Source organism: Crocuta crocuta, unplaced genomic scaffold (genome assembly GCF_008692635.1).
Source record: "Crocuta crocuta isolate KB4526 unplaced genomic scaffold, BGI_CrCroc_1.0 scaffold57, whole genome shotgun sequence".
Taxonomy (NCBI): domain Eukaryota; kingdom Metazoa; phylum Chordata; class Mammalia; order Carnivora; family Hyaenidae; genus Crocuta; species Crocuta crocuta.
Genome location: NW_027532163.1, coordinates 4,615,962 through 4,639,345, shown reverse-complemented (window position 1 = coordinate 4,639,345; position 23,384 = coordinate 4,615,962). Strand labels below are relative to the sequence as shown.

Sequence of the window (23,384 nt, the reverse complement as noted above, 5' to 3'; positions counted from 1 at the left end):
TATTCTTCCAGCAAGCAGGAGCCCCGAGGGTCTCTGAATAGGGGGGTGACATTAAGAATCCTTTGAGGAAGACAATTTCGGCCTGATATCATGCGGTGTAAATTACCTTTGACTATACAGCTTGGGTAAGATTTGCTGCCGGGCTCGCAGAGGGAGGGGAAGGCAGCTGGGGTTCAGGGCCCGCTTAGCAGACACACCTCTGGATCCTGCAGTTTGATCTGATCTGTCAGGCTTATAAAGAACACACTGGCTCTGCTGTTTCTTAATGTGGATTCTGTTATCACCTTGTCTAACGCAGTTCTGTTAGGCACGGTGCTACCCAGGCAACCAGACGCATGCATGGGGTTAGCCTCGGCCACGGAAGCTGGGATGGGAAGCTGATCAGGGGGTGGATGGGTCACGTGGCCGCCCAGCCGCAGGTCAAAGGCGAGCTGAGCAGGACAAACCGCATGAAAACGCGCCACTCTGGCCAGGGGACACGCACTTCGTTCTCCTTATGCTTCCATTTCCGCTCCCCAGCCCAGGTGTAGTTCTGCCTGTTAAGTTCACCGGTGGTGTAGGGGCCAGGGATATTTGCTCTTTTCCCTGCCCAAGAAAAAGAGGGTTTTGGTTTGTCTTCAGTAAAGGAAAAGGAGAAAACAAATTAGTATTTTTTGAACATCTACTATGTGCCAGGCACTGTTAGGTGTAATAGTAATGAGAAATAGACCTTTATTTAATTACAAAAGTAATTGTTACTTCCTAAACTGTACTAAATGATCACGTTGAAACATATTCAATCCATACAGCTGCCCTATGAAGTAGTTTGTAAGATTAGCCCCCATTTCAGGGAGGAGAAAACAGTGGAGCTCAATGGGTCAATTTAGCCTTCATTCCTAAAGTAGTTGGTAGCAGAGCCAGACGACTCTCGCATTTGGTTCTAAGCAACAGGACCCTTTGGCTGTAAAGTGGCAGTAACTGATACTCTAACGTAGGAACGTACTGGAAGGGTACTGGCACTCACAGAACTGGCGGAAGGACAGAGACATCGACTTAGAAACGGGTAAGCAGTGAGGTGACTCTGGAGGTTAGAGGCAGGACAAGGAAGCACCGGGTCTCAGTGCAGGAGAGATGAGGTCAGAGGCCACCGATCAGGGTAGAACTGAACTCCATTACGTTTCAGCCTCTTTATCTCTCACCTTAAGGGGGTCTCCAGCTGGCCTCAAGTAGATCCTGTGCGTCCTTTGCCTGGGGGAGCACAGGACACCCAGATTACAGTCCTGTGCTCTGTCCCTGCAGATCATATCCCATGGTAATGCCCTGCAACCCGGGGTGCTGATGCAAAGAGAAATGAACGCTGGGGAGGGAGAAAACAATGACTGTTCACCACATGAACCTGGGTAGATCCATCCCATTGAGCTTACTCCTCCACTTTGCTAAGGGCCCTCTTCTGGTGGCTTATGAATAAAGGTTGAAAAAGAAACAGTGGGCATTTAATAACAATTCCTGTTATTTTGATTAATCTCTGAGACTCTATTAATCACACCGAGAAACACATATACGGTGGTGGAGTGTACAGCCTGCCGTGGGGTATACACCCACCATCTGGAGAAAGGAGAAAACCACACACCATATACAGGGTAGTTGGTGAACATGAATGGAATAAACAGTAAAATATGCCCAGTTTTCAGCATGTATACTAGACATCATGAAATATTTTTATTATCCTCCCAAAGATAGGCTTCTTTTGAATTGCATTTCAATTATATTTTTAAAGCACAACTCACAAGCCATTTGTCGATGTTAACTCACACCTGCGTGCAAACACCACATAGGTAGCCTTGTGCTTCTCACCCTAAGAACCCAGACCTACAGTTTTCACTACTGAGTGGCTTTTATCTACCCACTCACTGTTATCTGCAATAAAGCAAATCATAATTTGCTACAAGGAAGATCATAATAATTAAACGACGATCTGACATACTACATTACTGTTTAGGTGGCATTACCGCTAGATAAATGTGATGTGAGTTAAAGGTAGCCAGGGTGTCAGGGAGGGAACCTCTCCACTGAGTGACTCCCTCCCCCACACAGTGACTCGTGGTCCTTGGTGATTTTTACCGATGGGTTCAGGCTAGCTCTCATTAGCCGCTGCAAGAATATAACCTGCTAATCCCCAAAGGCTTCACAAAGTGCTGATAAACTCATGCGGCTGAAGGGTTCATGTCCACGAATAATTTAGAAACTTCTCAACCATAGGCTCCCTCTTTTCTTAGAGGGATTTACCCCTCTGGTCCTTCTCCACGGTGATGTCCAGCCGGGACCATCACGACAGCCTCCTCTCATCTCCCTACCTGTCTGGCCCGGATGCCAATCCCTTTGAAAACCATAAATCAGGTCCTGTCACTCCCTCGTCTTTAAAAAATATCTCTGTGAAGGAGGTTGGCGAACAAGAGCTCTGCAACACCTGGCCACAGTCCACCGCAGACCCCTTCCCACCCCCCTGCCCTTTGCCTGACTCCTTGTAGCCAAGTGACATTCCAAGTACACCTTAAGTAGAGCATCACAGCCACCAGCCCACCATCTGCCTCCCCACAGACTGAGGCCTCCCTGCAGCCAAGGTCTGACTCACTCACCTCTGCGTGTCCAGAGCTAAGCTCCTGACCGAGAGTGAGTGCTCGATAAATATTTGCGATGTAGATGAATTTTGTTTCCCACTAAGCATAAATATATATCTATTTACTTATTTGTAATTTATATTTAGTAAGCTAATCAATTATTAATTATTGTTAAGCTTAATTTTCTAAAGTCCATTTTAGCATCATTCAGAAAAAGAAATCTGGTGGGGCGCCAGGGTGGCTCAGTTGGTTAAGTGTCCAACTTTAGCTCAGGTCATGGTCTCACAGATCAGGGGTTCAAGCCCTGCATCAGGCTCTATGCTGACAGCTCAGAGCCTGGGCTGCTTCACATTCTGTGTCTCCCTCTCTCTTTGCCCCTCCCCGACTTGCACTCTGTCTCTGTCTCTCTCAAAAATAAAAAGTAAACATTAAAAAAAATTTTAGGAAAAGAAATCTGGTTGTGAAAACTTGATACGTGTAGAGAGGTCACAAGAGAGTTCCTATAGAATCACCATAACGGCATTTGTATTGCACCTCATTTTTTTTATTGCTTAAAATGAGCGCTTCCCCACATCAGCGGGGCACAAACTTCCTTTACACCTTCATTCTCTGAAATCTTGCAGATTGACCGCTCCAGATATACAGGACTATCACTTAGGGACACACTGAACCTTGCCAGACAGAGTTTGGGCATGTATGGAGTAAGAAGCCAAGTGAGGCCAACCCCACGTGGACAGTCCTTTCACGGAGGTCCTCCAGCCCATGGCCACCCCGACCACACCACACTCACTCACCCACGGAAGCAGCCTTTGCTGGCCACGATCACGCCCCGCGCCTCCTAAGCATTTCCACAGCCCTGTTCCAAATCTGTGTTCGCCTCTGTGATTTTTAGATACCATTTCAGCAATTCCAAGTTGGTAACTTAATGACTCTAATGCCATTCTCTAAGATGACTTTTTTTTTTTATGATCTAGCTTTCTCCAAATCACCATGGCGGCTTCCCGTTCTTCAGTATTACTTTCGACAGGCAAACTTTGATGATTTGAGAGCCCCAGGGGGTGTGCTGAAATTTAAGTTAAGTGAGATTTCAGGTAATTGGAAGAGTTTATAATGTGAACTATAGTAGCTGGGGGGTATGTGACATTCACTGACAGTCTTGGTTAACTGAAGTTAGGGATAAGGAGGGTTTGCCTGAGTATCTATTTCAATCCTTCCCTCCTGCTATTTCTCTCTTCCTCCGTCTCCTCCCCTTCTCAGTCTCTGCACCGTCTGAGTGTGCCCCTGTTCTTTTCAGGCCAATAAAGATCAGGAAGCGATGCAAGGAAAAAAGACTGCTTTCCTTCTAGTTGGCCATAAATGGGCTAGGAAATCCCTCTCATCTGCTGAAGACAGCATATATTTTTAAAATCTATTGCTTGCCTAGAGTGAGTTTGCTCTCTCCCCAGTGCTAGGCTGATGCAACCTTGCCTCCGGCCAAGATGCTGATGGCAAGGCGAGCGATTCTGGTTTGTTTCACAGACGGAGATCCAGGATTGGGGATGGGGCACTAAAATCACCCATGCATCTGAGGCTCGCCCTTTTCCAGCCAGGCTGCCAGGGGCCTGGGGTGCACTAGCTACAGCACTCACATATGCCATGACGTATTATAACATATAACAGTCACGCGTGGAATGTAATGATAGATCCACTAGTCACTTCATTATAGGATAATTCAATTCAGTTGCAGAAAGCTTTTCTTGTGGGCTGGTTAGCAATAAAAAGCCAACAAAGCATGGACAACATTTTGGTCAAAATGTCTTTGAAAGCTGTAAAATTGCCGTGGTTCATCCTCCCCTGTCTCAAAAAGAAGTCATTAAAAAAAAAAAAAAGAAAGAAACTGGGGCGCTTGGGTGCTCAGTCAGCTAAGCTTCTGACTTTGGCTCAGGTCATGATCTCGTAATCCGTGAGGTTGAGCCCCACATCAGGCTCTGTGCTGACCGCTAGCTCAGAGCCTGAAGCCTGCTTCAGATTCTGTGTCTCCCTCTCTCTCTGCCCCTCCCCTGCTCGAACTCTCTCTCTCTCAAAAATAAATAAACACTTAAAAAAAAATTAAGAAAAAAAAAAACCAAAATCCTACCTACTGATGAGCCATAGTGACCACTGTATATCTATCTGCTCCTGACTTCTCAGATCTGCCTCCAAACACCATGAAGCAGTGGGGACCTATAGCAGTGCCTCCACTTTACAGATGAGACTCAAGTCATTTTCAGAACTCCTACGGATCCTTTAACAAAAGGGAATTTGGAAGGCACAGAGACAAAGGAACTATTGATAGACACAACATAGCACCTGGGATTTAGAGTGAAATTATGTGGCTTTCATGGCCATCACCTACCACTGGCCATGAGAAGCCACTCACCCCCTCTCTATCTCAGCTTCTTCTTAAAAAATGCTGTGTGAATGACTGTCACCACCGTGGAGTTTACTCAGTGTCCAAAAGTGATTCGGTATTTTGCATATATGTCATTAATCCTTATCAGAATGACAAAAAGTAGACATTACTCCCTTTTACAGATGAAGATACAGAGGCCTTAGGAGACTTTTTTTTTAAGTCATGCAACTTGTGGGGCACCTGGGTGGCTCAGTTAGTTAAGCGTCCAATCCTTGATATCAGTTCATGATCTCACATTTTGTGGGTTTGAGTCCCGTGGGTTCAAGTCCCTCTCAGCGCAGAGCCTGCTTGGGATCCTCTCTGTCTCTCTGCCCTTACCCAACTTGTGCCATTTCTGTTTCTCTCAAAATAAATAAATAAACTTAAGAAAAAAGTCATGCGACTTGTAAGTGGCAATGGTGGGATTTATTTATTTTTTAATGTTTATTTATTTGGAGAAAGGGAGAGAGAGAGAAAGAGCAGGGCAGGGCAAGGGCAGAGAGAGAGGGAGGGAATCCCAAACAGGCTCTGTGCTGAAAGCCTCACAGAGCCTGATGAGGGGCTTGAACCAATGAAATGTGAGATCATGACCTGAGCTGAAATCAAGAGTTGGACACTAGGGGCACCTGGGTGGCTCAGTCAGTTAAGCGTCTGACTTCAGCTCAGGTCATGATCTTGTGGTTCGTGGGTTTGAGCCCCATGTAAGGGTCTGTGCTGACAGCTAGCTCAGAGCCTGAAGCCGGTGTCAGATTCTGTGTCTCCCTCTCTCTCTGACCCTCCCCTGCTCACGCTGTCTCTCTCTCTCTCTCAGAAATAAATAAAACATTAAAAAAAAGAGTTGGACCCTTAACTGACTAAGGCACCCAGGCACCCTGGCAATGGTGGCATTTAAACCCAGGCCTGCCCCGCCTCCCTCACAGAAGAGTCATAAGGGCTCTGTAAGACAATGCATGTTTAAAAAAAAAAAAAGCACTCAATAAATTCCAAAGGCACCAATCACAATTGTGATTATTAATAATCACAATAATCCGAAGAACTGAGTTTGTCCTATTCAAAGAAAGAAAACAAATCTCCATTCCTAAGTTTGTCAGTAGATCGTGCCTTTGTGAAAAATAGCATCTCCCTGCTGGGATGAAGGGTTCTATAAGAGGGTCAGAGTGCTGAAGATGAAGATTCAACTCAAGATGGAGCATTTGTGGGAATACTCCCAGGCTCCCAGCGTTTTGATACTTGAGTCAGGTGCAGATGCTCCAAGGCAAGGGAGGTGCTCCGTCCCTGTCTGCCCCCAAAGGCAGTCATCTGCAGACTAGAGATCTTGAAATCAGACCTGCAAATCCATCACTATTTTCATTATCCAAGGAAATAGAGCTCTTACCACCATCTGCCAAGATGCCAACCAATCGTGATCGTCACAGCTCCCCCAGAGGTTCTCTCTGCAGAACCATGGAGTCACCATTAAAAGGCTACTTGGGCCCCAATTTCCACCTACAGGATGAAGGTGTCCCCAGCTGAAGCTTGTGACTGGGAGTGTTTTTGCCTTCTCTCTACGCCTAGCTCATACTTTCCTGAGCACTGTCAATTTGCTCCTGTGCTTGTCATTATTAGTGCCTTCCCACCACCTCCAGGCAGTGCTGATTAGTCAGAAATTTTCCTCAACAAGAACTGTCAGTTCAGCACTCAGCCCCACAGCAACAAGTTAGGTGGAGATTCATTCTGGAACATGGGTGGATGTGCAATTCTGGTGATTCAAATCACAGGCTTTTTCAGAGGACAGACTAAACTATAAACATTTCTTAAGGTGAGGGCTCTCTGCCCACGTCTGTTTCCCTGGCTGGAATGATGCCAATGGGTCAATTATGCTAGCAAAGGGCTCCTATGGATGACCTGAATTCACTATGGCTTTCAGGGAGGATGGCAAAATCCTCACTGGCTCCACATCACCAGTGAGCCACCAGCCAATACTGGGCATAATTTTATGCCTTCTCTTGACAGCCCATTTGTCCACCACAATCATGGTTCGTCAGAAAAACATTTAAATGACAATAAAATAGATTGTTTCAGTTTATTCCTCTGCAAGTACAGAAACAAGACCCAGCACTTAAGGTAAAGGATTCCTTTGGAGAAGACCTCACTGATAGTCTTGACACTACACAGGCAGTGTCAAGGCCTGAACATTTCTCTTTCAGTAAGGAAACTCAATGATAATCAAGTTCACTATAGACAAGTAGCATCAATAGGACTGAATAAATATGTGACCAGGCTAACCATTCCGAAAGGAGATGAAATTTCAGAGGCAGAGAGATCTAAAAGGATATGGATAGCTGTGGGTATCCCAAGTAAGTTGTTGGGGGGAGGGGGTCAGACTTCCCTGGATTCCAGTCTTTGCCTTGCCACTTGTAGCGGAATCACCTTGAGCAAGTTAACCCATCTCTTGCTGAGCCAAAGACCCCTTAGTTGTAAAATGGGGACCATGGTAGTGTGTCCTTTATAGGGTCTGTGACATAAAGGAGATAATGGAACAAGGTATTCAGTCCAGTAATTGGCATGCAGCTGGCATTTACTAAGAGGTTATCTTTTTTTTATCTTTATGATCATCATCATCACCATCCACCATCATCATGTTCATGCTATCATTAGGACCATTGCTATCCATACTGTGTGGGAAGATGCAAAGTCCAAAGGAGTTAAAACAAGTCCTTGGGAAAGACCTATGAAGCCTGATGGGCCTAGACCCTGGATATGACCATGGATGTATCAGACCAAACACCGATGGCAGACCTCCACTACCACTGACGGTATGCCAGGTTCTGTTCCAGACACTTCACACTCATCATCAGTTCATTTGGTCCTCACAATGAGGCCCTAGGAGGTAGTAATTACTACGATCCCTTGCATCTCATATAAAGTGCTGGCCAATAAGAGGGAAGCAGAATTGTTCCAGGAGACTTCCGGAAAGTTTCCTTAAAGGAAGGCACATATTCATCTTCATGTCTTCTTCCTCCTGCAGAATAGTCATCCTGAACATGGAAAGCTCCCCTGTTGGAACGGTGGATAAAAGAAACAGAAGGTGCCTGGGTCCCTGACAAACTGTAAGCCACCGTATCAGCCTTAAATTGTCTTCTTCTAAATCCACTGTACTTGAGAGAGAAATAGATAACTCTATCTTATCCAAACCACTGCTGTTTCTGGTATTACATTAAAATTAATCCTAAATAATACGCCAACACACCCAAACAACCAATACTGAGGAAATTTGGCACCTTCTAATGTAAGATATGTAACTGAGTTCATAAGAGAGCCCTATATCACCACTGACAGGTGTCACTGGATATCCATGACACAAAACTGTGTAAGTGCTATATTAAGGTTTTAATAGAGTTTAAATGAAAGACTACTTCTCTTTCAGCTTGATGATTCAAACTACACACCTAAAAATGAGCACTATGCTAGAACAGGCTTGCTTACTTGTGTTTTCATTCATTCATTCACTCATCCATTTGGTGAGGCTATGGTAGAAGGGGAGGGAAACATAGACTTTGTAATGAAAAGAACCCAAGTTCAAATCCCAGCTCTTGCATTAACAGCATATTCCCTTATGTTTCCTTATCAACTCTTAGCCATATTGATCACAGCAAATGAAATGGTAGTAATTCTAGTTGCCTCTCAAGGCTGTTGTGAGGAATAAATGAAATGCATATATAAAGTGTTCAGGACTTGGCATGAGTAACCAATAAATGTTTCCTTTTTCCTTCAAATATGTGCCTGAGCCAAACTTTGGATGAACCTTTTATATGTATGGCACACAGGTTTAATAAATGGAAGCACTATAAGAATAACTCACTGGGGCACCTGGGTGACTCATTCAGTTATAAATCCAACTCTTGATCTCAGCTTAGGTCTTGATCTCAAGGTTGTGAGTTCAAGCCCTGTACTGGGCTCCCTGCTGGGTGTGGAGCCTACTTAAAAACAAAACAACGAAAAGAATAATCGTACTGTTGTTAGTAATAATAATGATACTGAGAGAGTAGTAGCAATCACAGCAGTGGTTGTAGAAACAGCCGTAGTAAAATAATCAAAAGCTAAACAGACAGGGTGAAAACAAAGAAGATCCCCAAATGTGTGTGGTTAATGCCTATATGATCAAAACTTAACTGTTCAGCACTAGGTCGGAGACTGTTTCTGGGAGAAGTGTGGATTTTTTCTCATGAATCCTCACGAATGTTTCCAGTTATCAAAACAGCTATTTTCCTTGCTCACCAAGCAATCTTATCATCTTAAAAGAATCTCTAAAACCCAGGTGTTTAAATTGTCCCCTAAATTCCTCTCCTCCTTCAAAAATGAATTTTTAAAAAGAAGTTGATGGATAGGATGAACGAAAACCCTAGAATTTGCTCTCCTGTACAAACCTTTACAACACGTTGTAAGATGTGAGATGCCCTTGCCCAATGCAGGGGGGGAGGGGGAGTTATTAGGACATTCAGCAGAATTGTGTGCATTCACAGAAACTACATAAGCGAGGGAAGGTACAAGCCGGCCATAAAAAAGCACAGGAGAACCTCGAAGTCACTGTCCCTGCAGTCTGCTCTAGAGTTTAATAGAACCCTGATATCAGACATCTGGGCGTCCCAACAGTGGGAAACAATGTAGTTAAGAATTTCTAAGATATAGGCTCCAAGTCCAGCAAATGTATAGTTTGTCAATACAGTGGAATCCCACGCTGCCACAAGACTGATGGCGATGCAGATGAGTTAGTAACGTGGAAACTATTCACGACTTCTTGCTGAGTAAGGAAAAGAACACGTCATAAAAACAGCAATACAGTGACAGAATTAAAAATAATGGTTAATGGGGGGTGGGGGGTTGAGTTGACTGGGAAAGGCATACAGAGCCTTCTGGGGACCTGAGAATGTTCTATATCTTGAACTGGGATGGTGCACATGCAAAAATGTCAAGCATTCATTCTGTGTGTTCACTGTACATGTGTAGCATATGATATAAACTCCTTTTTTTTTAGAAATAAAGGCCTGGAAAAATATCTGAAAGATTATACACTAAAATATTAACAGTAGTCAGCTCTGGGTACCAGAATTATAATTATTTTCTTTTAAACATACCTATATTTTCTAGGGATACCTGGGTGGCTCAGTCAGTTGAGCGTTTGACTCCTGATTTTGGCTCAGGTCATGATCTCATGGTTCATGGGATCGAGTCCTGCGCTGGGCTCTGTGCTGACAGTACGGAGCCTACTTGGGATTCTCTCTCTCCCTCGCTCTCTGCCTCTTCCCCATTCCCTGTCTCTCTCAAAATAAAAATAATAAACATTAAAGAAATATACCTATATTTTCTAAATTTGGGGACCACTTCAATTTATTCAGATATTTAAAGTCAAATCCATCATGATCCAAAGTTTTGCCATCTCTAGGTAATACTTTCAGCCACTCACCTTTCGTACCCACCCTTTCTCCATTCACAGACTTGGGCCGTTGAGGGGAGGGCCCCCACAGCTGCCCAAGGAAACTCTCTGTGAAGGAGTCAAGTAGGCAGGGTGTGGGGAGATGGATCCGGGGGATTATTAGATTCTATCACTCCTGTGCAGCCCCTGCTTAGACAGGACTGGGTCACCTGGTGCATCTGTCTTCAGCCTACATCACAGAGGTGGCGTCCTGACTGTCCTCCAGTTAGGGCCACATCTGCAGGTATCCCCAACACCACTTTTGCTCAACTTCCAGCCTCTACTGAAGTCTGGGCAGGGATTTGGAGCCAGACCCCAGAAGTCTCCACCTCAGCTCAAGTTCTTGGACTTAGATCTAGGTCAGTTGGCACAAATGTGCAGAAGATATGAACCCAAGCCTTCCAGTGGGAAAAAACATCTAACTTAAAGTTAAAAGGCCTGGCTCCACGTACTCGCTTCTTGCCAAGTGACCATCAATAAGGACTCTGAAGTTCCAAGTCTTCGTTTATAAAAGAAAGTACCCCCTGCTCATTCTAACCGACAAGGCAATTATGAGAATAAGGGAAAGGGGAAGAAGGTGACAACATTCCATTGGCGTCTGACCCCCAACTTTTAGCCAAGTGCCTGAGGCCGAGTTAATCCTTTTAAGCAACAGTAGAAGAAGGACAGGTGTAAGGTACTGTTTTTATTTATTATTTCCTATGATGAGATGACCACAGAGGCCAAAGCAGTTGCATAACTTCTTTGCATGAGAGTCAACGGTGGGCACAAACAACGCTGGTGCCAACCTCGCTTCTAGTCCAGAGCGAAGGCAGAGGCTGGGTATGACGCATGAGAACACAGGTCAGGTCCCATTACAGAAAGCAGCTCTTTATAACCAAATGATTTCCCACCCACAGCTTCTGCCTTTTTTCAAGCAATATATCTGATACAATAAAATTTTAGTTTGGAAGAAAAGAAGGGAAAGAAGGGGAGGTTGGGAAAGAGAGAGAGAGAGAGAGAATGACTTCTAGTGAATTCATGAATCTCTTGAAGCTTATTAAAAGATTTGACTTACTACCTTTAAAAGATCACAATCTGTATTTTGAAAGTCAGAAGGTCTGTGAGATCAAATGGATACAAGGGGACTTCGGGAAGAGAAACAAATGAGAATGTTGTTCTGACAAGCAAAAAAAAAAAAAAATGTCCTTGTTTTAATTCAGTAGTTTTTCAATGCAAGTGTTAACTGAGAACCAGATACGTTTGTCATCGCTTTCAAATTTGTCTACTACAAGCAGGACTTTGTGCTAGGTATAATGGCAGATTCATAAAAGTAGCCACCTATTCCTGCTCTGGACTGGAGATGAGGCACACACGTAAATAATTCCAACCCGGTCACACAGGTGCACCTGGATTCTACGCAATCACAAAAGGCCACAGACCTTCCAGTTGGAGGTTAAGGTGGGTACGACTGAGCCTCAAAGGAGGAGAAGAAGGAAGAGAACCATGGTTTTGCCAGAGGGCACAGCCTGAGCAAATGCCAGGTGTGTGGAAACACTGGCTTCTAGCAAAGACTCAGAGAGCTTCTGTTTAACAAGAGCATAGGACACATGAAATGGAGACATTCAAAATAAGGCTGGATCATTTGGTTTGGATGAAAGTAAGAAAGGCCTTAAAGGAAAATAAAGTCTGAGACATAGTGAGAGCCAGCAGGGGCTATGGAGGCTTTTGACCAAGGAAGGGTCAGGTCCCTGTTTTGCTTCCAGGCACTTGACCAGGCAGTGAGGGAGGAGGTGGAAAGGCAGAAAGGGGGGCAGGGAGGCTGATGGGGGATGCACATCTTCCAGGGAGGAGGTTACTGTTAGTTCTCTGTGAGCAAGTGCTATGTCCTGAGAACTGACGTCAGCTTACTAAGAGGTTTATTCAGGACCCCAACAAACGTGGGAAGTAGTCAGCAGATGGCTCTGAAGACCAGAGAGGGGAAGGAGCAAGACACTGGACTTAGGGAGAACAGGAAGGGTACAAAGCCAGAGGGTGAATAAGGGGAGCCCAGAAGAGGCCAAGGAAGTGGAAGTTGCCCAGGAACTGATTGAGTAAGCCTGCAAATGTGCAGGAAGGTCTGGCAAAGCTGGAGATACTGGGAAAGAACAAAAGGTTATAGACTCACCCCAATGGCACTCACCAGACTGGAGCAAATTAAACAACAAATTGGTACTGGCTTAAAAAAAAAAAAAAAGGGAGAGGGAGGTCCATCCTTGCCACCTCCAATACAGCCTTGGTCGTGGGCCTGCAGATGACAGAGTGAGCAGGCATGTCAATCAGCACCCCATCAATATGAATTTTCAATGCCATCATGTTGACAACCAGCAGCTGACACATCACCTCTCTCTACAGGAGCATCTTGGAAGCGGTGGGAAGGGTTTTCCTCAAGGCCAGGCAAGCACAGGACCACCCACCTAGGCTGCAGAGGGTCGGGGACTTAAAAACACGCTTTCAGACATATCACCTCACTGTAGTCTCATCTCAGGTGAGAAATGCAAGATGGATATTGTCATCCTCATTGCATAAAGTCCAGAGAAACTTGAGGTCTTGGAGAAGTCATGAGATTCGCCCAACACTAAGTAGCTACCTACTGGTGGAGCTTGAAGACTCAGCTAGGGAGAATACCATCGTGTGCTGAGCCATGTGGACACTGCCTCTCAGCTTCTTCAGGGCCACGATCAGTCTGGGGGAGAGGCTGGAAGTGGGGCCCCCTAGCAGCTGAGCAGGGCTGGCTTCAAAGACAATATCAGAAATGGCAACGTGAACTATATTTCCTTCTCTCCCTCTCGTGATTCCCTTCCTTCCTCCCTTCTTTCCTTCCTGCCACGAGTGCCTGCCAAGTACCATGTGCCTGGAATTGTACTAGATATTGTTGGCCTCCACCACTCTGAGGGCCCCCATTATCAGGAACCCCATTACCTTGCCTTGTGATGCTACCGACAATGCCCCACACCATCTTCCCAACTGAAGTATACCATCTACTTCCCAAGTAAAACATATCAGGCCCAGGGGAGGTAGGATGCTCATGTGATGTGATATTTGATATGGGCCTTAAACCATGCATAGGAGGTTGCCTTGGACAGAAACAAAGACCTAGAGATGCCTCAGGACATGGAATAATCTGGTATCTGTTAGGAGTTCTGTGGAGAGTGAGGGAGGGGCTAGACAGAAGGGGCCCAGGGAGTCACTGAGGTGAGGAGGGAGCAGGGCCCCTGAAGGTCACTTGAGAGACTGGCCTTCATTCTGCAGGCCCCTAAGGGCCATCAGAGAGCTTGAGGCAAAGGAGTGGTAAATCATTTCAGTGCCTGTAACAACTCCAGCTGGATGACGGGACACAGAAGAAAGATCTTGCAGGATGTGGCAGATCATTCTGAGGACAATGGATGAGAATCTGAGCTGTGGAGGGACAGTGGAAATGGCAACCTTACAGCCCTTATTAAAGACTTGTTCAGGAGCAGAAAATATGGGCCTTGATGAATAATTAGATTGGGTTCAGCAGGCAAGAAGGATCAAAGAAGACTGGAGTGACGTCATTAATGGAGATAGGATGGAAGAAGGTAAGAGAGATAGGAAAGGTGGAAGGCAGAGGGGACTGATTCAGGTTAGGGCATATTGAATGTGGGGTGCCTGGAGACATGTCCAGCAGCTTCTGCCTGCAGAAGCCCAGCAGGTGGGGAAAGAAGAGTGGAGTGTCAGAGGCTGCACAGTCAGGACCACATAGGCTGAAACCTGAGGACAGACCACTGCACATGGCAGAGATGAGTCTGGTCTTGGATGGCCTTGGCAAGAGCATTGCAGGAGCAAAGAAGGGGCAGAAGGCAGACTCGGGTGGGTTGAGAGCGGATCAGAGCAAGGTGCCAGAGGAGGAGGCTCAGGTGGGCTCCTGTGTTCTGCTCAACCCTCATCCCTCTTATACTTACTCCCGGCGGATCAGCTACCTTCCCACCATATCCAGGTAATTTCTCCCCTGCTCAAAGTGTATAATCATGTCATCAGTTCACACTCTACTTGTGTGTCGATCATTAATAAAGCTATAGGAGGGCAGGCACATTGATGAGTCACTTTCCATAAGTGAGAACATGGAACCAAAGTAGAGGTCCTATATACGGGTCAGAACTAGGCTGGTTCTTGGGTATTATTCAGTATCTCACTCAGTTCCTGCTCCTCTTGAGTCAAAGCATGAAATTCATTCCTATCTCCTACCTACCCGACATAGCTGGCCACACTCCCTTCTCTTAGGAGCTCACTAACTTGTGTAGGAGTTGAGATCCACACACAGAGAAGGTCCCTTCCTTTCTCTGGGAGTATTTTCATGCTGTACAAGTGGCTTGGAATCCAAGCTACATAAGGCAACAGGCCAAAGAGCTCACTTCAAACTTGGGTAGTTATGGATGATTTTATGAGGGATGTGGACTTCTTTTCCACTTTGGAGGACTAGCAAAGGCTGTGGTCTGGGAAGAGGTAGAAGCCTCATCCAGATGAGATCAGGATGTGAGAATAAGGTAGAAGCCAGAATGCAGGACAGATCAGTTTGTCTGGAACACCCAGTTTCTGAGGGGAGCAATGGGACATAAAACTGGAAAGGTCAAGGCCAGTTTGAGGGGAGCCTTTCAATACCAGATAATGGGGAGCCACAGAAGGTTTCTGGGTAAGAAGACCAAGTGAAAAGTGCTTTTCCTTTTAAGGTGGCATAATAGGTTACCTGTATAGAGGGTAGACCCGCTTGAAAAAGATCTGATATTCTGGGGCACCTGGGTGGCTCGGTCGCTTAAGCGTCCGACTTCGGCTCAGGGCATGATCTCATGATTCATGAGTTCGGGTCCCACATCGGGCTCTGTGCTGACAGCTCAGAGCCTGGAGCCTGCTTCAGATTCTGTGTCTCCCTCTCTCTGCCCCTCCCCTGCTCATGCTCTGTCTCTCAAAAATAAATAAAAGTTAAAAGTTAAAAAAAAAAGATCTGATATTCTGAACATAACTAAGATGTTTGTTACAATAAAACAGCATAAGGCGATGGAAACAGAGTAGACTATTGAACAAACTTATACAGAAAATGAAAATGGGAAGCCTTCAAAACAAAAACCAACCAAAGGCTGGCGTTCCTTGGGAACCAGGTATCCCCTCCCACGGATGCCATGTTACCTGATGGGCTACAGAGAGATCAAGATTCTCCACTAAGCAAAGTCCTCTGCCATGAGGTACCCGAAGCTCCAGGGTGGCTTTGTTAGTGGAAAACCAGGCAGTGAGTAAGAAATGTCATTCACTCTGGTCATTTTCATTCAGGGACTAGCCAAAGTCCTCTTCTAATCTTCAGCCAATGTATTTTCTTCAATGTGAAAGTCACTAAATTAATTTTTTAACATAATAAGAGTAGAAATTGTCAATTTTAGAAGCACATATGCGAATTTCCCTGCACAGGAGAGAACATGAATCCTATTAGTTAAAAATAGCAGTTGTGCTCACTTTCCCCCACATGCTAATTTTAATAAACTTACTCTGAAATTAGCCTGCCACTATGCAGATAGCTGCTCATCCAAAATGTTCCCAGTAAGCACTAAGCTTGCCTTGCAAGAGTTCAAGTACTCCCAGGAAACTCTGAACAACGCACAATTCTAAATGGAACTCCTCTTATCACTAGACTCGGCCACTCCCAACCCTCTATCATGCCCAGCATGGCCTCTCTCTAGCCACCCATCACAGATCATCTCGGACTCATTCTATTTCATCTTCCCAATCCAGTTGGTTATGAAATCCTGTCAGGGTCATTTTAAAACATCTTTCTCTTAGCCATCCTTTATCCTCTATTCCCACGGACGCTGTTACCTCCTTACCACTTCATTTATTCATACATCCAGATTCATATGTCCTACAATTACCTAATTCCTACAAAGGGCAAAGGACAGTGCAAAGAAAGCTAAGGCCACAAATTAACAACACATGGTCCCTACTCTCAAGGAGTTCAAGATTATTTGGGTTCAGTGGAGACACAGACAAGTTACAGTTAGTTAGAAAGCCACGTAAGTGGTATGATTTAGGTGCCAAAGGAGTAATCAGAAATGTTGATGGTGATAGAAAACACTAGATTACTAGTCTCTCATCTTGTCTTTCCCTGATTCCTGGCAAATTTACCAAATATATCCCCACTGACTGGCACAGTGCCTCGCTGCCTGGCATAGTGCCTCGCAGACTCTGTTAAAGGCTCAGTGATCCCTGAGTTCAGTGGAAATAAATCGGTCCTAAATATTTTCATCAATGTGTACTCCAGCTATAAAAGCATTCGGTGCCTCTCTACTACCTATATTAGAGTATATTAGCTATATTAGAGTACACCCTATGTCTTGCTTTTGAAGGCATTCACCATCTGGTCCACCATGGCTCTTCCAACCTTAATGTCAGCTATATTTCAACCGACTAGACCCAGCCTTTCCTCAAAGGTCGGAAGCATTTCCTCAAAGGTCAACTGCCAGCCCAGTGCTCATGCCTGCTTGTCATGATCACCCATGCTCTCTTCAACCAAAGGGGAGGGACCCAATTCAAGTTCCATTGCCTCTAGGAAGCTTTTCCCCCGTTTCTCAAGCCGGACCATCTACATATGTGCCCATTATTGTGCAGGGTTTTTTTTTCATTTAATAAAAGTATTAATATAAATACTACTTTGAAATATTAACTGATGTCCTATCTACCCACCTTGCCTCCATTTCCTGTAACTCCTACCTTGTTTCTCCCTACATATCTCTCTCCCTTTTTAAGAAGCCAGACATTCTGCCTTTGTGTTCCAAGGAAGGGAGCACCCAGCAAAACATAGGTAACGAATCGATTGTTTGTTCGGTGTCTGGACTTTAAGACATCAGGGCATGGAAGAGTCTCCCGAGTAGCTCCCTCCCCCATGGCTCCCCAAAAGACTAAGGAACGTCCAAAGTTGAGGAAAGGATAGAATCAGAGTGCAAGGAAGGACAGCTTGGTTATCAGTGAGTCTCCAAGAATGAGCACGGAGCCCCTGCCTAATCCTCCTGGGTGAGGTCGGTGGAAGGGGAACCCAAGACCAGGGTAGGGAATGTGGCTAGACGTGCTGGAAACCTGATGAGACGGGATGTGTAGAAGTAAGGAATAAAGCTCTCCAGAGCATTGGCTATCTCAAATATCCATCCCTCCCCTTTAAAAAAAATTAGATTTCGGGGCACCTGGGTGGCTCAGTCGGTTAAGCGTCCAACTTTAGCTTGAGTCATGATCTCACAGTTCATGAGTTCAAGCCCTGTGTCAGGCTCTGTGCTGACAGCTCAGAACCTTGAGCCTGCTTTGGATTCTGTGTCTCCCCCTCTCTCTCTCTGTGTGCCCTTCTCCCACTCATACTCTGTCTCTCAGTTTCTCTCAAAAATAAACATTAAAAAAGAGTTTTTAAAAACTCAGTTTCTTGAGGCACAATTCACACAGAGAAAGGTTCATCTTTTTTGGGTATACAGCTCTACGAATTTTAGCATACTTGTACAGTCACACAGCCATCATCACAGTTGAGGCACAGAATATGCCCATCACTCCACAAAGTTCCCCTGTGCCCTCTGCCAATCTGCTCACCCCACTCCCAGGCTCTGGCAACCACTGATCTGTTTCCTGCCCTTTTAGCTGTGCCTCCCCAGAAATTTCATATAAATGGAATCTTACAGTAGGTACGCTTGGCTCAAGCCTCTGGTTTCTATCTCTTGCCAATTTTTTTTCCCGTTTTTTAGTATAGTTGGCACATAATGTTACATAGCTTCAGGTGTACCAAACGTTTTGAGGATTCATTCATGTTTTTGCATGGATCAGTACCCTGAGCCACCATAATGCTGAGCAGGATTCCATTACATGGACGCACAACGGTTTATCCACTCCTCAGCTCATGGACGCTGGACTGTTTCCATTCTCAGTGATTATAAATAAAACGGCTATAAGCATTCACATACAGGTTTTGCTGTTGACGTGTGTCCTTAATTCTCGTGGCTAAACACCTAGGGGCAGGGCTGCTGGGTTGTTCGGTTAAGCGTATGCCTGACTTTGTAAGAAATTGCAAAACTGTTTTCAAAAGTGGCCACAACCATTTTCTATTCCTCCAGCAACGCATGGGGCTTCCAGTTCCCTGCATCCTTGGCAACACTTGGTGTATCCGTTTTTTTATTTGTTTGCATTTCCCTTCTGATAGGTGTGTTGGGGAACCTTATTGTGATTTTAATGTACATTTTTCTAATGACTGATACTGTTGAATATATGTTTATGTGCTTCTTTCCTTTTTTAAAAAAATTTTTTTAATGTTTTTATTTATTTCTGAGAGAGAAACAGCGTGAGCAGGGGACGGTCAGAGAAAGATGGAGATACAGAATCTGAAGCAGGCTCTAGGCTCCAAGCTAGCTCTTAGCAAAGAGCCCGACGTGGGGCTTGAATCCGCAAACCGTGAGATCATGACCTGAGCCGAAGTCAGACGCTCAACCAACTGAGCCACCCAGGCGCCCCTCACGTGCTTATTTTCCATCCAAACCTTTTTTAAAATTTTTAAGTTTATTTTATTTATTTATTTATTTTTTAATAGTTTATTGTCAAATTAGTTTCCACATAACACCCAGTGCTCATCCCCACAAGTGTCCTCCTCCATGCCCATCACCCCCTCCCCCCACATCCATCAGTCCTCAGTTTTTGTCAGCATTCAAGAGTCTCTCATGGTTTGCTTCTCTCCCTTTCCCCCACCATTTCCGCCCTTCTTCTCCCGCTTGTTCCTCCGTCAAGTTCCTCCTAATCCTCCTATACGTGCAAACATATGATATTTGTCCTTCTCTGCCTGACTTATTTCGCTCAGCATAACACCCTCAAGGTCCATCCATGTTGCTACACATGGCCAGATTTCATTGTTTCTCATTGCCATGTAGTATTCCATGGTATAGATAAACCACATCTTCTTGATTATTTTGAGAGAGACCGAGATAATGTGAGTGGCAGAGGAGCAGAGAGAGAAAGAGAGAATCCCAGGCTCGAACTTGTGGAGCACGAACTTATGAAACTGTGAGATCATGACCTGAGCCAAAACCAACAGTCAGACACTTAACCGAATGAGCCATCCAGGTGCCCCAACATCCAAATCTCTTGTGTGTAATATCTGTTTAACTCTTTTGTCATTTTCTTTTCTTTTTTAAACAAAAGTTTATTTATTTACTTGGAGACAGAGAGAGCTGGGAAGAGACACAGAGAGAGAGAATCCCAAGCAGGCTCCACACTACCAGCATGGAGCCTGACCCAAGTCTCAAACTAACAAACCGCGAACCCCAAGATCATGACTTGAGCCAAATTCTAGAGTCTGAAGCTTAACCAACTGAGCCATCCAGGTGCCCCTTTTTCAGCATCTTAAAAATTAGGCTGCTTGTTTTCTTATTATTGAGTTGTCAGAGCTCTTTATATGTTCTAGCTATAAGACATATGTTCTGCACAAGTTTTCTCCCAGTCCGTGGCTTATCTTTTCATTTTCTTTAAAGGAGTTTTTCAAAGAGCAGAAATTTTAAGTTTTGATAAAATCCAATTTAGCCTTTTTTCCTTTCATGGTTATGTTTCTCGTGTCCTGTGTACCCGTCTTACTCTTGAACCTCCCAAACGGTGACAAACCATCTCAGGTGATGATAAGAGAACCCTCCCAGGTACAAGCTGAGCACAGACAGGTAAGGTTCCATTCCCTAGCCTCCCTTGCAGCTAGGGGAGGCCACGTGACTATGCCAGACCTATGGGATATGAGCAGAAGTCACCCCTAATTTTTAAAGAAAGCCCCTCACCCTGGAACCCCCCTGCCTTTGTATCCCCCCATTCTTATGGGCTGGGACAAAAACGTTGCAACAACCCAGCTTCACACACACAGTTGGGGACCACCCCCTAAAACACTGGAGTCAGAAGGTGTAAAAAAATCTGAGTTCTTAAATGACTCAAGGAGGAGGGCCTCATCCCAGGTTGGACCCCCACACTGTAACATGAGAGAGACCAACGTATCCACCTTATTTAAAACAACGTATTTTGAGGGGAGGTATCATTGTTAAAGGAGCTTAAACTTTACCCTAAGAGATGTACGCTTCTTTCAGAGGAAGTAGACACTAATCCCAAGCATGTAGGACCCAGCCTGGTGCCGTGTAGTGCATCTATGCAGACAACCGCACAATGGTTTCCAAAAGTTTCCATCAGCTCAGGAGTGATTCCGGGACAGTGGAATATGAATCCCTTGCCTTTACCCTGGGCAAGAGAGTGAGGTCCCCCATGCTCAGAGCTGTGAAGGAGCAAATATATCAAGTTGTTCTGCATTCACCCAAAGTGGCGTGGGTGGGGTAAGCCGTTGTTGAAAGGGGGACAAGGAGACACACCACAGTGACCTATGACCAGATACTAGACTAAAAATGAGGACATTGTGACTACATGAAAGTAGCCCAGACCGGATGCATAACCCTTACCCATCACCCCTGCTAGCAGCTGAGAGCCACTTAAGCCCCCAACGACTTAATCACAGCTGGCAGAAAGGGAGTCGCATGAGTCCAATCCAAATTACATTTCCACCACCCTGACCATGTGTAATCAAAAGTCACGCGTTGTAGCAGAACACAGACGCCTTCATTTCTTGAACACCTAAGTTTCTGTCCTGAGGTTCATGCTCACTGTACTAACGTTCACTAAACACTTACACTTGCCAGGCAGAGGGCTAAAGACTAACAAGCATTACTTCAACTCGACCCTCACACCACCTACAGGGTAGGTACTTTATCACTCTCTTTGAAGATGAGGAAAACAAGGCTCAGAGAGGTTGCACGGAGCAGGGGTTCTTTTAAGTGCCTTCTGCTTCAGGCAAATAGCTCCTGCTGCCCTGACCCACTCTCAGGCCATGGGGCCTCCTGGGCAGGGCCTAAGACAAGCAGATCACCACACTCCTGAGCAATTTTTCTCCAGGGCAGCTGAGTGATCTAAGTGGGTTCAAACAGAGGGACGCCTGTGGTTTTATGGGATGTACCGTATGAGAGTTGCTGTCTTCCTCTCTGAACTTGAAAGGATGGGAGGCTGAGACTGAAGACGAACAGCAAGGAGACCCATGGATAGAGAGAATGTGTCCGTCTGAGTGTGGGATCCAGCCGTGGCCCAAGCCACTCCTCTCCTGGAATTACTGGGCAGGTCAGCTGTGTTGGCTCGCTAGAGCCGCTGTCACAAACTGCCATGAACTGGGTGGCTTCAAACAACAGAAATTAATTCTCTGTTACTTCTGGGGGTTGAACGTCCAAATTGAAGGCGTCAGCAGGGCCACGCTCCCTAATAAGGCTCCAGGGGAGGACTGTTGCTTGCCTCTTCCTAGCTTCCGGTAGTTTCCAGGCATCTCTGGCACTCCTTAGCTGCAGAACTGTCTCTGCCTCTGTCACCACATGGCCTTCTTCCCTCTGTGACCTCACACTGTCTTCCCTCTGTGCGTCCCTAGATCCCAAATTCTCCTCTCCTCGTAAGGACACTAGTCATTGGATTAAGAACCCACTCTAATGACCTCGCCTTAACTTGATTCCATCTTCAGAGAGCCTATGTCCAAACAAGGTTATGTTCACAGCTTTGGGAGGTTAGGATTTGAAGCATATGTTTTTGGGAAGCACAATTCAACTCAAAACGCCAGCCAATAAATTCCTCGAGCTGAACCACTTTGGGTTGGGTTTTTGATCATTTGCACCCAGAGAAGAGTAGAGCCAAGATTCACCCCCAGATCTCAGTCAACAACGGAGACCCAAAGCCACACCGTTAACCACAGGGCCTATTAAATCTCTCTCTTTCCAATGTCAGCGGCTCTGCTCCGGGGGGAGACCCAGGGATACACAACACGCTCAAGGAAGACGACACTGATCACTATCTAATTAATTAACCAAACTTCAAATAGTGAAATTGAACGAGGCTTGGGTTATCATTAGGCAGCAGGCTGAGTGGTGGCCAGCATTTTTATTTTAGAAATAAAAAAGTATTGATTGTCTGCACGGCTACACTTCAAGATCTCTCCCTGATTTTGAAAGATCACCTCAGGTGTTGCTAGGAAGATCATTTCCCCCTCCCCAGACATTTAATTTCTAAAATAGAACACCAGCCAGGCTTCTTTCACATGCATGGCCGTGTTTACTTCGGGGCCTGTGAGTAGGCTGTAACTTCAGCTTGTTATACTTAAAATATGAAAATAAAACTTCTCTCTGTAGGATCATTTTAAGTGAAGAGTGCTTCGTAGAGGCAAGCCGAGGAAGCAGACGGATGGAAAGAGACCACAGGCTCTGGGCAGGAAGGTAATGGAGTGCACGTCCAGGGCGGGAGGCAGAAACCAAGTCCTGTGCAGAAATCAATGTGAGCTGTCAAACGGCGCATTCAGCTCAGGTCAGATGTCTGGTGACTGTCTTCCCCAGTTCCTTCGGCTGGATTCCAAAATCACTTTGAAACACCACCAGCCACTGACCGCTCTCTTCCTTGACTCCTATTGGCTGTGTATCAGACATCTCCACACCAGAGCCAGTCCACACCCGGCTGGCTAAACTTGAGTGGGCAGAGGAATCCCCTGGGTGGCTCAGTTTCTGAGAAGAGCAGATTTTAGGCTCTATCCTTGGGCATTTTCATGACATTGGTGCATCAGTTTCTTGTGGCTGCCGTAACCAGTTACCACAAACTGGGTGGCTTAAAACACAGAAACGTATTCTCTCACAGCTGTGGAGACCAGATGTCCACAGTCAAGGTGTCAGCAGAACTGATTCCTTCTGGAGGCTCTAAGGGAGAATCTGTTCCGTGCCTCTTCCGGCTTCTGGTGGCAGCTGGCAAACCGTGATGTTCCGGGATATTCAATGTGCAACTCCAGTCTCTACCTCTATCTTGAAATGGCCTCCCTCTCTGTGTCTGTCTTCCCATTGCCTTC

General features: G+C 45.5%; 1 protein-coding gene across 2 annotated transcripts in view; it reads right to left on the bottom strand.

Moving 5' to 3' along the window:
- Positions 1-3,406, bottom strand: part of CCDC149 (coiled-coil domain containing 149) — an 84,594-nt gene extending 81,188 nt beyond the window's left edge. For both annotated transcript variants that reach the window (XM_077776578.1, XM_077776580.1), the window contains exon 1: positions 3,392-3,406. The gene's annotated coding sequence lies outside the window, so the exon portion shown is untranslated. The remainder of the gene's footprint in view (positions 1-3,391) is intronic.
- Positions 3,407-23,384: the final 19,978 nt, after the last annotated feature.